Source organism: Littorina saxatilis, linkage group LG16 (genome assembly GCF_037325665.1).
Source record: "Littorina saxatilis isolate snail1 linkage group LG16, US_GU_Lsax_2.0, whole genome shotgun sequence".
Taxonomy (NCBI): domain Eukaryota; kingdom Metazoa; phylum Mollusca; class Gastropoda; order Littorinimorpha; family Littorinidae; genus Littorina; species Littorina saxatilis.
The window spans coordinates 18,377,991-18,387,980 of NC_090260.1; the positions used below are offsets into that span (position 1 = coordinate 18,377,991).

At 38.4% G+C, this 9,990-nt stretch overlaps 2 long non-coding RNA genes across 2 annotated transcripts; one reads left to right on the forward strand and one right to left on the reverse strand.

Moving 5' to 3' along the window:
• The first annotated feature begins 496 nt into the window (after positions 1-496).
• Positions 497-3,016, forward strand: LOC138950569 (uncharacterized). The gene is made up of 3 exons (XR_011450734.1): positions 497-789; positions 1,931-2,152; positions 2,887-3,016. It is a non-coding gene; the product is annotated as an uncharacterized lncRNA (long non-coding RNA).
• LOC138950568 (uncharacterized) lies at positions 3,017-8,720 on the reverse strand. Its single transcript, XR_011450733.1, has 3 exons — positions 8,192-8,720; positions 7,435-7,489; positions 3,017-3,092 (listed from the first exon to the last, which is right to left on the reverse strand). It is a non-coding gene; the product is annotated as an uncharacterized lncRNA (long non-coding RNA).
• Positions 8,721-9,990: the final 1,270 nt, after the last annotated feature.

Genomic DNA, 9,990 nt, shown 5'->3' on the forward strand with positions numbered 1-9,990 from the left:
GGTACATTGCCGTGGACAATTTTATAATATAGCATTAATTTGTGACGACGTCTTCGCTCTGTAAGTGGCATAATGCCAGATTCTGTATACAATTTTTCGTGTGAAGTGCCTTTAACAGCACCAACAATAATTCTAATGGATTCGAGTTGCAGCTTCGCCAGCTCATCTGAAAGCTTCTTTGAACAATTATCCCACACAACATCGCAATAATCAAAATGAGGTAAAATAAAGGATTTATACATTGCTTCTTGGGATCTTCGACTGAGCCTATATTTATAAGATTTTAAACAAGCCACAAGTACTCGACAAGTTGCCACAATAGACTGTATGTGTAAGGCCCATTTACAATTATCTTGAAAAATAACACCTAAATGTTTATGACTTTCTTTTTCTATGAGGGCTACATCGCCAAAAACAAGGGGAAATTTCTGTATACATCGTTGACCGGAAAAGGATATTAACTCTGTTTTCGACTGATTAAATTTCACTTTCCATTTAAAGGTCCTCGTCTACATTTTCTCACAGAAATTGAGATTTGACCACTATAATGTTTAATCCATTCACTAACACTTTCAAAAAAACACCCCCCTCCGATCAGAAAGGACGGAGCAAGTGTAGCCGTTTGAAAATTCATTGATGTATTCCATTGTAGTAGGATATCCTTATTTGGAACATAATCGTAGTAGGATATCCTTATTTGGAACATAATGTAAACCGGAAGTTTTCAAAGTGCTTAACCACCCAGAATTCCTAGCGGTGAGCAGCCGCTGCCTTGACGAAAGTTCTCTGGTAAGTTCTTTTTATCAATTATGCAATACATTCTTGTCGTATAAGACTTTTAAGTGGCTGCAAACAAGGCTTCATAATGCACCAAAACAGTTTCAAGCAATGTGTTTGCTCTGTTCACGTACTGTGTTCGTCATTCGTAGATATCAAATCTTAGCCGAGTTGACGCATTTCAGGGAACCTCTCAAAAGTCAGTTTTACGCTTACAGCATTGCACATTACGGTACTTTATGTTTGATGGCGGTTTACAAAGAGGCTCTGCTTAATGATTCGGTTCAGGAATTAAGGAGTCATCATAAAAATAAAGCAAAAGCATAGGTCTAACACTAACTCAATGTTTCGAGAGGCACAGTTCCGACACAGTGACACACGTACACTGACAATGAAATCTAAAACGCTTGCAATCGATCTAAATTTGTATTTCTGTACACACAAAATATTTCGACTGCAATTTAAGGATCGGAATCAAAAACAATTGTATTTTCCAACAAGAGTCCTTGATTTGTGTGCTTTCATTTTTAATGAGTTTACGTAGACTAGTCTAGTACCCGCAACACCGATGTCAGAATCGCCATATTGATTTTCCTGCAAGACTAACAACTACAGATCTAAATGAATCAGTTGAATCGGAGATCTAGATTCTCCGGTCGAATCTTAGAATGCAGCTGGTTTTTATTTTTGTATTTCTTATGTCTATGTGTGTGCCGTATGTGTGTAAAATGTGCGTGTTTGTTTGTATGTGTAAAATGTGCGTGCGTATGTCTGTGGATGTGTGTGTGTGTGCGTCTGTGTGTATGCATGTGTGTGTGTACGTACGTGCGTGCGTGTGTGTGACATTCACGTAGTAGTACGAGTGATTGTGTGAATCGGAGTATCTGTACGTGTTTGTTTTCTTATACCTGATCATGTTTTAGATGATTCATGTATGCAGTTATAGTTCTTAAAAATGCCAAACGTGTAACTCATTATACATTTGCCCCTTATGGCATAAATAAACTAATACTGTACTGTATTGAATGGTAGGTATAAGCCACGTATTTTATTCACTTATGATTCATGTCCGTCAAGCATAACCGTTTGTCCATTTCTTAGACTGTGTCTTTTAACACTTTTGTTTTGTTGTTTCTTTTTTTTTCTGTAAAAGCTGTCCATTTCGATACTCAGGTCGAACACAGTACGATCTCATGTCTCAACTCTGAGCTAAGCATCGTCTCCACCGGTCAGAAGAGGCAGGGCAAGCAGGTGCGGCAGTGTTACATTGTTTGTCAGCGCAATCGGGGACACAGAGAGTCCGCATGCGGACAGCTACTCAAGAAGCTGCCGCCAAGAGTTATCGGGAAGAAAGATCCAGTCTCTTAGTCTTACAGTGAGTTTGTGTAGTTACAAATGTAATGGTTTGAAGATTTCTTCTCTCTGTTATTGCTTGAGTGCTTATGTTAATCTCAGTTATTCAAGTATGGGCTGTATATTGTAAATGCGTGTGTGTGTGTGTGTGTGTGTGTGTGTGTGTGTGTGTGTGTGTGTGTGTGTGTGTGTGTGTGTTTGCATATGAGAGAGAGAGAGAGAGAGAGAGAGAGAGAGAGAGAGAGAGAGAGAGAGAGAGAGAGAGAGAGAGAGAGAGAGAGAGAGAGAGAGTGGTGACACACTATACTTCCGTTTGCTGTTTAAAAGGATACTTACAAAATCGACAATCCCATCAATCAGTCGAGACACAATTTATTAACAAAAGAATTTTAATTATATACCAACTTATTTAATGCATACACTCTTACATATGTATACATCTGAATGCATAAAGCACACACACAAACATGTACAAAGTAACCCCCCCCCAAAAAAAAACAAAAAAAACACAAAAAAATGCTGATAACTCATGAATTACTTCTACAACTTACTTCAAATTTGGTGTACATTGGCCTGAGATATGGGATGATAATTCCACAAAGTTTCATGAATGCCGTTCAAGTGCGCATGGCTTATAATTATATCTACATGCCACTTGTTTCATAATACTACATCTATTAAAACAGATAAAATGGATACAAATTTGAATGCATTACATTATTTCATGACAATAGGACTTTTAACTGTGTTGGTCAGAACATGATTAACGAGATGACCGCGGGGGAGCTGGTCCTGTCCATTGCTGAGCGGCTCCCATCCCCGGTTTTGGGCATGGCCTGCAACCTTAACAGAGGATCCTTCCCAGAGGAGCCTACTTCAAGTGCAGTCACATGTCCTTCCAGGTGTGTTTGTCACCACTACCAAGATAGGGGAAGGGAGGTTGATAACCACCCGTCAAAGACCTGTAATTACAAAAATAGTACTTAAAAATCTGAAACAGTTTCAAAAATGTTAGCACACTGCTGTTAATCGCCATACGTTATACATGACTCGACTATGATGTGCCGTAATTATGCATTTAAATTATGATTAAAAAAACAACAACCTGAAAAGTGATGGGCGTGTCCGGATAGGGCGGATAATCGTTATATGAAATCTTTAGAAATGTGTCCTGTTTCAGTTATTAATCTTTAAATGTTATAACAACATCCTGGAAATTCAGTAGAAATGGCCCAGTCAGGCTGATTTTTTGGCAACTACAGGGTGACCTAAAAAAATGCAACCCTCAAAAATGCTAATAACTTCTACATCTGTTGACCGAATCACTTTATATTTGGGGGACATAAACTTCAGCCTATCCATGACCCTTCCACATCTTGGCAACTTTTTTTGAAATAGCACAAAAGTCTGACCATTTGATCTACAAAATTGCCCCTTTGTGAAAGTGTCACGGTAGCTGAAGTTTATGTCCCCCAAATATAATGTGATTCGGTCAACAGATGTAGAAGTTATTAGCATTTTTGAGGGTTGCATTTTTGGGGGGTCACCCTGTCACCCAGTCTTCTTCAAAATGGAAAAACAACACTGCTAGGCACAACAGCTGAACCAAATCAATTTGTGTGGGCAAAAAATGAGTTGTTCTTCAATTTGAGATAATAAAACAACAAACAGGGTCACTCTTGCTCACACAATCAAATCTGCATCCAAATCAGTATGTGTTGTTCACATAGACGCTATGGCAGGCTGAGCGGTGTAGGTGTCAATACTCTCAGCAGGCATAAAAGGCAGTTTTTGAAGCCATTTTAGCGGGTAATAAGACAAAGAATGGTACATTTGAGTAACTCGCAAACGCATTGCCTTCAAACTTTCGGAGATTTGTGTTAACACATGTCGTAAAGTACACACGAAATCTCAAGTCATGTGAGGTATTAGTTCTGCTGTTATGCGACATCCCAGAAAGAGTTTTAAAAATAAGGATCTACCCTGTCCGATTGAACAGAAAAAAATTAGAATTAGCATGCATTTAGAAAAATGAAAGCTTCAATTTACCCTTAAATTTAATACAGTTTCACCAATGGCTGTTCAAAGTGCACTTGTTTAAACGCACACACACATTTTTGGAAAATGCTTTTTCAAGAGCCATTGATCAGTTAAGCGTGTCGGCAGTAAGCTTTGCTATGCGTAGGCCGACATTTGCGCTCAGCGCTCTGAATGAGTCAACTTTAAAAAACTACTTTCGCGTTGAAATCCTCATACCACCCATGTCTGATAAAATATGTACATGGAATTTGAGTATGTGGCGCATCTGTCATTGTTCTTGAAGATTTCAACAAATAAAATTTGTTCAATGATTCAGCAAAAACCTATCGTCAATTTAAGAACTGTTTCTGACATGACAAATAACAGCAGACCTAATGTCTCAAATTACTTGAAATTCCGAAAGTTCTTTACAACATGTGTTAGCACAACTTTCCGAAAGTTTGAAGGCAATGCGTTAGCGAGTTACTCAAATGTACCATTTTTTGTCTCATTACCCGCTAAAACGTCTTCAAAAACTGCCTTTTATGCCTGCTGAGAGGATTGACACCTACACCGCTCAGCATGCCATAGCGTCCATGTTAGACAAGATATGTGAACAAAACTTACTGATTTGAATGCAAATTTGATTGTTTTGTCTAAGAACATGCTAAACATGTTTTGTTTTAGCAGTTCTGATTTGTTGTCAATTTTAACGCGGGAACCTTCATTTTGCGAATTTGATTTGGGTGTGTGTGTGTGTTGTAGGTTCCACTGTATCGACAATACGTCATGTAAACTCAATCTGTTTTCTGAATAAGTTAGGGGCATAAAAGGCCTTTCCAGTCATATAATTGGTTTTACGATAAACGGCCTCATCATAAAGATCTGCCCTCAAACGCACCTGTAAAGGTTTTTTTTATGACGAGTAGTGTAGAACAATCACCATCTTACACATCTGATCGCAAGATTATGCATTCCCGAAAAATTCTGCTATGTCTCCGGCGCATCAGTATCTGTCCGAAGGGTTTAAAAACAAATAATTACAACACACACACACCCCTCCCAACCTCCACCACCACCCAAGAAAAAAAAAGAAGAAAAGAATAAATACATTGATAAATACAAGAATGAAAGAATTAATTTACTTTTTTTTCAATTGTTTTTTTATAACAAATCTATTGCTTCTAGGTCATCATTATCAGGCCGATGATTAAACCAAAGCTTAGTCACGGAAATGCATATATGGACTAAAAATGACGTGTTTTTTTCTTGCAGGACAATGGCTTGGACATGACTTCATCCTGAATCGGCAGAGCAGCGATGTATTCTTACATGGATGCCATGGACGTCTTCCACCTTGCGGGCACACAGGTGGTTCACAAATCTACCCACTTGTATATTGCATACCTACCCCCTCACTCTTAACCATTGCTCCTTCAGTTCTGTAGTAAAACATAACATAAAGCGATCATTTCTGAAAATATTGCAAGACATTAGCTTCTTTACTTCTGCAGCTGCATCAAAACACACACACACACACACACACACACACACACACACACACACACACACACACACACACACACACACACACGTACACACACACACACACACACACACACACTTAATACCGATGCCACATTTCAAGTAATCGGGCTGCAGGTATATTTGTCTTCTAAAGTCCACAATCAGAATGGCAGGAGCTATTGGAAAAAACGTTTTCTTTTTTACATTTTACGGTAATTACATTTTTGTCTTTGATCTTCAGGCTTCCATAACAGTTCTCTAAATGTATTGAGAATACGCCTGAAACGTTACATGAACCAAAACAACAACAATCGAAAAACAAACGCTGTGCATAGGGAACACAAATATCAATGATCTTTCTTTATTTGGTGTTTAACATCGTTTTCAACCACGAAGGTTATATCGCGACGGGATATCAATGATAATTTAGCAGGGAGTATCAGCCGGGACATTATTTATCATTCTGAATAGATCAACATTCATATATGCATCAAGTGTACTAATTGATCCTGCTAAATAGTTGTATTTGTTTGTGACTGATGCACTTTTTATTCACTTTGCACATGTATGTATCACGTAAGAAAAATCAAGGGAGGTAATTTTGCTCGGATTAGATGGTTCCCTCCCCTGATAACAAAAGCACACAAATTATTTTTTCCCTCCTTCTCGTATGTGTTATTCAAACGTTTTGATGGTTTTTGTTGAATATTGATGTGAAAGGTTCAGTCCTTCCCGAGTAAACTATTTGATTTACAGTCTCAGAACAGACCAGGCCTGAAAAGACCATCGCTAAACACATCAACTAATCAGCCTGGGTGCAGTTTGTGATTTTTTTTTTATTGACTGATTTGTGAACGAACACAAGCAGGAATCTGTGATGATAACACATCAAAATAAATTATCACTTTGCGCATGAAGCAGCCAGGTTGTCGAATCTAAGTCTTTGTTCATGTACAATCTTGTCTAAATCTGAGATGGTGAGCCAAAAGTTTTCATGGGAACGACTGTGCCTTTCTGTGTCTCTCAATTTTTACACCACTTGCTACTCATGATTGCATGACACTAAGAACAGGCAAGATGTGGATATCGTGGTTTTAATGATACATTCGGACATACAAATGGTTACCGTTGTTTTCTTAGATACGTGTGATCTCTCTTTTTCCCCTGGTCCTTTCTTTTTGATGTTATTTAGCCTGAAGTTTGTTGCAACTATTGGTCCGCTTGCATTTGTTGTTATAGTAATTGTGGATATGCTATTTAATTTGTCTGTGTTGCCTAATTATGTTGTCACTGTCAGTGTCAGCTTGATGAATAAAGGCTATGAGAAAAAAAAAATGTTACCCTTCACCATCAGCAAAATATGCAGCTAGCTGCATATACTAAATATTTCTGATACCTTGACCAAATACGATGTTTATTTTTGCGTGTTCTCGTTTTTTCAGAGCGAACACACACACACACACACACACACACACACACACACACACACACACACACACACACACACACACACACACACACACACACACAGTCTCTCTCTCTCTCTCTCTCTCTCTCTCTCTCTCTCTCTCTCTCTCTCTCTCTCTCACCCACACACACACACGTACACGTATACACACACACAGTTTCAATGTTAAAAACTTGAAACACGTATCCCTGTAGCATCGATGAAGGTTGTATGCAGGAACATCATAAAAGCTTGCTTACAAACGGACTCGCTGTCTTCGAATAATACAGCTTTCGAATAAAATAGCTTACCGTTGGATCTTTGCTCAAACTGCGGCTTTCTTGTCCACATTCCTGGCGCACAGATCTGCAATGTGCAACGTTACTGTTGAATACACACAATTTATGTTGAAGTCACAGGGCACAGACAGACATATCCCCCCCCCCCCCCCTTACACACACACGCGCGCGCGACTGCGTGAAGATGCACGTCACCTTATCATTTAATCACACAATGTAAAATACTAAAAACGTGGTGGTTAAAACTGAATAGTATCATGAATCTCTGAAGAGAATTTTTTTTTCCAACAGTCGTTCGTGTAAGGCACACGCAGACGGAATGTAGCTGAAGCCATACCGTAAAAACTAAGAACAGATCTATAGATTCTAAAACAAATGTGACATTTTAGTTCTATTCATCTGGATGAGCTTGATCTGTCCGAAGTAGAATCGGCCACTGAAAATGCAACTCCCCTCCCCCCCCCCCCCTCTCCCACGACACACACCACGACACGACAGCTAGCTGAGAAAAGGAAAACGTGTGGAGGAATACATAATGTAAAAACCAGATCTAAAAGTAAGCCCGGTTTACGATTTCAAACCTCCTTTGAGTATGAAATGTTCGGACGCGCCCTTTCAGCCTACAGTGAAATGGTAATGTACACGTACAAGCTTTGTTTCAGAACTGTGAAACGTAATAACTAGGTTTGAAAATTGAATTCAAATATACAAGTAAAGTTAATGGAAGATCAAAGTAAAGGTTGGGTGTAATGTCAAAAAGTATACTTACATTCCGTTTCAGCATGCTCTTCCACAGGAAAAACTCCCAGGGCTTTGTCCTGCTTGCGATTTTGCCAAAAGTACTTTGAACACACCCCCGACGTAACTTTCAATGAGCATCATAGTGTTTTTGCCACTTGCCGGTTGATTTTGGCGCCTACTTCCAACTTCGCTGCATCTCAGGGTTGTTTCTGGTCCCCCAAATGTACACATTCAGACCTATGCCGCCCTGATCGATCACAATTTTGCTTTTTACGTAACTGGCGCAAGATGGCAGACATCTTTGGACCGTAAATTACTCTTTGCGCATGCGCCGCTAATAATTTGATTGGTCGATATTTTTAGGTAAAGCACATGGTCTCAGAAAACAGAAAAGTAAACATTGGAAGCGTGAGTCACGCTCCCCAAAAATAAAAACTTTGTTCACATATAAAAAAAATTCTGTAACTTTTTGCCCCATGGTTCATTCATCATCTGAAATAACTTTTTAGCGAAATCTAACCATAAGATTATTGGAAAAAAGTCAAAATGTAGACGACCACCTTTAATGCCCCAATTTGCAATCTTACCTAAATCAGAATTAAGTATTTCAGTTCTACGGAAAGGGTCATCGAGGCTTAAATACATGCTGATATCATCTGCAAATAGTTTAATCACTGATTCAATATTATCAACAATGTCGTTTATATAAACCAAAAAGAGGAGAGGTCCTAATACTGACCCTTGGGGAACACACGCAGAAACCGGCAAAAACTGTGACTTACAACCTTTTACCACAAGTCATTGTTTTCTTTCCCTCAAATAATTCTCAAACCAAAAATACAACTGTCCCCTTATGCCAATAGCGTATACCTTTTTCATCAAACCCTTGTGCCAAACTCTGTCGAAAGCTTTTGACACGTCAAAGAAAATCGCCTGTGATGTTATATTATCATCAAAAGCTTTGCATATATCATTATACAAACAAATGAGTTGACATACAGTTGAATCACATGGAATAAAAACCGGACTGAACTGGTGTCAACAGGTTATACTCCTTCAAATAAGCAAACACGTGACATTGTACACACCTTTCCATAACTTTACCTACACAGCTAAGAAGTGATATTGGTCGGTAATTTGAACATAATTCCTTTTCACCTTTTTTATATATCGGAATTACATTCGCTATCTTCCATATTGCAGGAACTGTGGCTTCTTCGAGAGATCTGTTGAATAATGCAGTGAGTGGCATCGCAATAATATCTGCACATGCAGCCAGAACTCTATTTGAAACAGAATCAGGACCAGAGGCTTTGCGTACATCAAGATTCTTCAACATAGTAAGCACGTGTGCAGCATCAATAATCAAAAAATCAATGGTGGTATTCTGTTCTCTAACTTCAGGAACTTCATCATCATCATCATCCAATACCGATTGTTTTACAAAATAATCATTGAATACTGTTGCTTTTTCTACATTGGAATAATAAACACGGCCATTGTTTTCGATGGGAGGAAATTCATTTGAAGACATACCTTTGCGTTACATAAACGACTTTACTAATTTCCACCAATCTTTATTACCAAAACAGTCTTGTGAACTAACACGATTATCCAATTCTTTTAAATATTCTGCTTTCCTCAATCGAATAACATCAGTTAATTTATTGTGAATTCTTCGGAAAAAATCCCAAATCTTCATCATTCTGTTACTATTTTTAGTCTCTTTTTCTTCTTCTTCTTCATCATTCTGTTACTATTTGTAGTCACTTTGTCTTCTTCTTCATCATTCTGTTACTATTTTTAGTCTCTCTTTCTTCTTCTTCT